Here is a 6,879-nt window from a genome sequence, read left to right on the forward strand (position 1 = left end):
TATGATCATGAAACACCGGATTTTTAGCAATGTGCAAGGCCGACTGATTATCACAAAACAACTGCATAGACTTCGAATGAACAACACCAAGAGAAAGCAACAATGCTTTCAACCACTTCAACTCACAAGTAGCAACTGCCATCGAACGATATTCGGCCTCGGTCGAAGAGCGAGATACAATAGGTTGTTTCTTAGTTTTCCAAGAAACAGGTGAACTACCTAGGAAAACAAGATAACCTGTCAACGAACGCCGAGTCAAAGGACACGCTGCCCAATCACTATCACAAAATGCCGTTAACCTTGAATCTCTCATAGGCCGTAACAAGATGCCTTGTCCCGGACTACCCTTAAGGTAGCGCAAGACACGAATAGCCACATCCCAATGTGAAACCTGCGAATCACTCAAAAACTGAGCCAGAACATGCACCGAATAACTCAACTTTGGCAGAGTGACCGATTAATAAACCAATCGTCCAACCAACCGACGATACTGATCCGGATGAGTAAACGACTCACCCGTAGCATGTGTAAGGCGATGATTCTGCTCCATTAGAGTATCAATGGGTTTGCAACCCAACATACCCGCCTCAATCAAGATATTCAAAGCATACTTTTGTTGAGAAAGAAAGATCCCCTCCGGACTACAAGCAACCTCAATGCTTAAGAAATACTTAAGAACACCCAAATCCTTCATATAGAAGCATTTGCACAAATAAGCTTTATATCGAACAATGGCATCATGAGAGGACCTTGCAATAATCAAATCATCAACATAGACAAGAACATGCAAAGATACACTGCCTTATACATAGCTAAACAGAGAGTAATCAGCATATGAGTTTTTAAACCCAAAATCTCGCAGAGCAAGAGACAACTTCGAAAACCACTGCCTTTGCCAGGTGTTAGAGTACCGTACCTTGGAGGAAACTGCATATATACTTCTTCATCCAAATCACCATGAAGAAAAGCATTATGAACATCCATCTAATGTAAATCCCAATTCAAAGATACAACGACAACTAGAAAAAGACGTACCGTACTCATCTTTGCAACAGGAGCAAACGTCTCTCTATAATCAACTCCAGCAAACTGTCGATTACCATGAACAACCAAACGAGCCTTGAGACGTTCCACCTTTGACTTGTCAGTGTACTTGATTTTATACACCCAACCACTACCAATCGCCTTCTTGCCAGGGGGAAGATCCTCAACGGTCCATGTACCATTACGCTCTAACGCGTCAACATCGTCTTGCATCGCCTTACGCCAACCGACATCTTTAGCCGCCTTTTTGAACGAAGACGGTTCCTTTCCCTTAGTGATCGTCGCCAAAAAACACATGTGTCTCATAGAAAAACTATTATATTCAACATGACAAGCTATAGAGAAAGGTTTACCTGAAGAACAAGATTGAGGAGGGACGACAACTGATGGAGTGGGGTCTATATTTTCAGTGATAACTATTTTAGTGACATAGTGGCGATGCCACGAAGGAGGACGTTTTTCACGGTGACCACGACCAAGTTCCTCTAATGACAAAGAAGAACTCCCCCTCAAATTCAAAGGCGTTATAACAATATTTTCATCCACAATTTCTTGCTCTCGAACACTCGAAGACCGCGCACCACTATCATCGTTGTGCGAAAAGTCATCACCAAGCACCTCAAGTTGCCGGGCAGCCATGAGAGAGGATGTGGAGTGCCCAGTCGAGGTCTGCGGGGGCTGTTGTCCAGCCAGACCAGGCTGGGGTGTTGACTGCCTAGCGCTGGCTGCTGTGAACCAGGCACGCCACTAGTCAGGCTTGCGGGCGCTGGCATCCCAGCGGGCTAACCAGTGGCGGTGGATGGGATGGCCAGCTGCTTGCGTGCGGGCGCTGGTATTCTTGCGTGGGGTGCTAGGAAGCATGCTCCGCAGCCTGGTTGCTGGGTAAACTGATTTTGACGACTCCCCCTCCGTAAGACCGCCTTGAGACACATACTCACCCCCCCCCCACATCATCATTTCATGCCGGGGGATTTGCGAAATATTCCTCCCACAATAATCGTCGCTCGTCGGGAAGAGACTCAAGATACGGAAACCGATCTTCAAAAATTGAACATCCCGACTAACAAAAAATTCATTATCAAATAATATAGACGCCAACCTTTCTTCCCATGGGGGAAGCCAACAAATATGCACTTTCAAGACCGTGAGTCAAATTTGTCTTTATGTCGAGGACGATTCGCAGCATAAGCAAGACAACCAAAGACCCGGATACTATCATAAGACGGCACTTAACCAAACAAACATTCATGAGGGGTCTTCCCAATGAGAACCGGAGTCGGAGTTCTGTTAATCAGATGAACAGCCGTCAAAACACACTCACCCCTAAAATACTTGGGCAGCTTTGCCTGAAACCGAAGAGCACGAGCCACATTCAAAATGTGACGATGCTTACATTCAACTTTACCATTCTGCTGAGCCGTGTCAACACACGACGTTTGATGCAAGATGCCCTTCTTTGCAAAGAACAACTCCAAACTCAGAAACTCTTGACCATTATCACTACGAACCACCTTCACTTTTCCGGCCAAATTGAGTCTTAGTCATAGCACAAAACTCACGGATCAACTGTGAAGCTTCATACTTACCAACCATCAAAAACACCCAAGTAGCACGAGAAAAATCATCAACAATGGTTAGGAAATAACGAGCATCACAACTAGAAGCGATTTTATTTGGAACCCAAATATCACTATGTATCAAATCAAAGACTTCGAAAGCTCTATTCATACTCAACGGAAAAGAGTTTTGGAGCTGCATCCCCATAAAACAAATGTCACAATCAAACGAACAATGAGACTCACCATTATGACCATGACGACTACTAGAGACTCCCAGAAGAGAACCAACAACTTGCATTGACGGATGCCTGAGATGACGATGCCATAAAAAACTGACATCTGAAATAACAACTTTGTTAGCCTGTAGATTCTGAGCACGAACCGGATGAAAAATATAGACCCCATCACACTGCACCCCCGCTCCAATCAGGTTCCTCAAACTGCGGTCCTAAATAATGCATAGCTTGTCAGTGAACATAATAAAATAGCATTGTTTTTCTAATAATTGAGAGACAGATAACAAGTTGCATTGGAGAACAGGAACATAAAGAACATTATCAAGAACCAAACCATCAGACAAAATAACTTGCCTTTCTTTCATCGTCGTCGTACTCTTTCCATTAGGCAAACCAACAGGTGACGAAATATCAAATAAATCTGTGAATAAGTTAATGTTACTAGACATATGGTTTGAAGCTCCAGTGTCAATGAGCCAATCAATAGGATTATAGGTACCAAGTGTACCATTGGACGAAGATCCAGACTTTAAACACTTCATAGTGGCTAGGAGATCTTTCCATTGCTCATCGGTGATAATAGGAACACTGCGACAATCAGATTCACTAATATGCTCAAATGCGCGGTTAGATACACTAGACCAAAACAACGAAACAGAGCACCAACCAAACGCACCAAAAATAGAACACCAAACTAGCTCAACAACAAATGAGACACTAGTTATGCAACCGAAAAACAATATGGTACGTATTTAAGCACAAATACCACCAAATTACACCACCACAATGCAATAAACAAGAGATACCCCACTTGCTCCCATAAAAGGAATGATAGCAATTAAAAAAAAATAGAGACTGAACCACTCACTATAATTTCCTCTAATAAAAGGACACAATCACAATGCACTAACTATTTCTTCCTTTGATAAAAAAAAATAGCAAGCACCAGCCTCAACAACGCACCACAAAGCACAATAATACACCACGTGACGATTAGGCCAAGACGTTGCACCACGCTGAACCAAACAATACCAGAGTGCTACATACTCGCACAGTAGCGCACACCACAATAATACAATCACGCCGCAACGCTGCAACACACACACACACCACACCGCACTGCCCTCAACACACAAGTAGCGCACAACAGCTCCACACCACACTGCCACACGCCCAACACTACACTCGCAGCACCACACGCAACAACAAGGCAGTAGCACGCCACAACTAGGCAGTGCACCAAACTCAAACAAACAAGTGCAACACACACTTGAATTAAACCAAACCAAACAGAAAAATAGAGTAAATAAAAAACCCTAAATTCAACCAAACCCAAACAGAACTTAGGGAAGAAGAACCCTAATCCCAACGATGATGATTAAAAAAAATATCAAATAAATTTGAAGCCCTAATCTCACAAATTTGCGGAATAGAAACACTACTAGAAAACAGCCAATCAACGACGGAAAAAATCCGTCGGAAAACCCTTGAATTCCGTCGGAAATGCCCATTTCCGACGGAATTCTGTCGGAAGGCACCGTCGCATTACATTTTGTAGGAATTTCCGACGGATTTTGTTCTGTCGGAGTCAAGTTTGACTTTATTGGAAGTCCGTCGCAATGTTCCAACGGAACATTTTCCGTCGGTATGAGTTACCTTCCGACGGAATTTTCCATCGCAACCAACCAAGCTTCCGACGGAAAATTCCGTCGAAATGTTGCGAACCTTTCGAAGGATTTTTCCGTCGAAACGTGACAAACCTTCTGACGGATTAATTCTGTCAGAACTTTGCGACGGAATAAAATTCCGTAGGAAGATTACGACGAAATTGTCTGTAGAAAAGTTATGTGCGTTGCGACGGAAATAAATTCCGTAGGGAAGTTACGACGGAATTTCCGATGGAATTAGAAAATGTAATTGGGGTTTTTGACTGGAAATTGCTACCATTTAATACCTATACCTCCTACACCTAATATCACGACATTAAATTATTGTATTTTTTACAAAAATATTTATGTATATATACTAATAATTCCGTTGTATACAGCCATAAAACGTAATCCAACTTTATTACATATAAACACTACATAAAATAAAGCTAAGCAACTGCCGAAGTACCCTGCCCTGCTCCGCCACTACCCGGGTCGTCGTCCCTGGGGTCTTGATGAGGAGGTCGCAAGGTGGAATATGTGTCATTAGGGAAATGACTCGTCATCCACTGTTCCCACCTCTCCTGGTTCCTCCTCTCCATGGATTCCATTTGGGCTTGAATTGAGGCTTGAATCCGGGCTTCCATCTCGGCTTCCATTTCACTCCACATTTCACTCCGGATTTCACTCCGAAGAGCATGTACCCTGTTTTCCATCTAATCCTGCATCTGAGAAACAAGGAAGGGCGTGTACTGTTGGGAAGATGTGGAAAGTTGACCCATCTGGCTACCGTAGTAAAGGTCTGCACTTCCGCCAAGTCCCTTCACACGCCCTTTTTTGTTCCGACCACCCACGGTCTCCCAGTACAGCTCATTCGGACTCTTCTGAGTCCTTTGAGTGCTAGCCTGATCAACCCTCTTTTGATAGGCCTCCTACAAGATATACATATGAAAAGGAGCAAACAAGTTAGTAAGTTATATAAATAAGCTTTGGATACCATATTCATGAAAAATGAGCCAAGTGTGGCATAGGTGACTTCTACTTAGCCCAATTTCTTCATTTCTTAGTGAATGAGCTCTTTTGTTCTCATTCCATATCAATTATACATAGTTTTAGGTGTGTAAGGATTGAAATGAAAAAAAAAAACAAAGAAACTAAGTTTTGCGCCCATATTCATGAGAAATGCACCAAAACTGGCCTAGGTGACTTCTATGTTGCCCATTTTCTCTATTTCTTAGCTAATGTTCTCATTTCTCCTCCTAACATGTCAATTATACATAGTTTTAGGTGTGTAGGGATTGAAATGACCAAAAAAAACAAAGAAACTAAGTTTTGCGCCCATATTCATGAGAAATGCACCAAAACTGGCCTAGGTGACTTCTATGTTGCCCATTTTCTCTATTTCTTAGCTAATGTTCTCATTTCTCCTCCTAACATGTCAATTATACATAGTTTTAGGTGTGTAGGGATTGAAATGACCAAAAAAAACAAAGAAACTAAGTTTTGCGCCCATATTCATGAGAAATGCACCAAAACTGGCCTAGGTGACTTCTATGTTGCCCATTTTCTCTATTTCTTAGCTAATGTTCTCATTTCTCCTCCTAACATGTCAATTATACATAGTTTTAGGTGTGTAGGGCTTGAAATTACCAAAAAAAAAACAAAGAAACTAAGTTTTGGGTCCATATTCATGAGAAATGCACCAAAATTGGCCTAGGTGACTTCTATGTTGCCCATTTTCTCCATTTCTTAGCTAATGTTCTCATTTCTCCTCCTAACATGTCAATTATACATAGTTTTAGGTGTGTAGGGCTTGAAATGACCAAAAGCATCGAAAACCATTTCACGATATTCGTTGGACCGCTGTTCAGGAGCTCCCGGAAACCCTTCCCCGTGACACATCCACTCATAGTAGTTGGGTATGAAACCCTTGCGGTGCAGATGAATTTTAACCGTATCCGCATCCCAAAGCCGTTTGTTCTTACATTTAACACATGGACACCTAACTTCATTCGGGTTACTACTCTCGGGATGATCTGTGACGTACTCAATTAATTCATCAACCCCTTTCACGAACTGTTGATTAATACTTTGCCCAACCTTCCTTTCATACATCCAGCTACGTTCTCTTCGTTTCATAATTACAACTTCTACACAATTGACAGGATCTAGTCGTATCACCTAATCAAAAGTAATTCCTAAGTCCTCTAACTAAAGTAGATAGGGAAGTAGGGTCGAATCCACAGGGAAACAATGTTATTTTATTCCTAATAAATTATTATAATCTAAATTATAGAGTAACCAATTTATATTTGAAGGAATTAAACTAATAATTAAATCTAAGCAAATTAAACAAAGGAATAATCAATAATAAAAGCTCTAGGGTATAGG

This window comes from Chenopodium quinoa, unplaced genomic scaffold (genome assembly GCF_001683475.1).
Source record: "Chenopodium quinoa cultivar QQ74 unplaced genomic scaffold, ASM168347v1, whole genome shotgun sequence".
Taxonomy (NCBI): domain Eukaryota; kingdom Viridiplantae; phylum Streptophyta; class Magnoliopsida; order Caryophyllales; family Amaranthaceae; genus Chenopodium; species Chenopodium quinoa.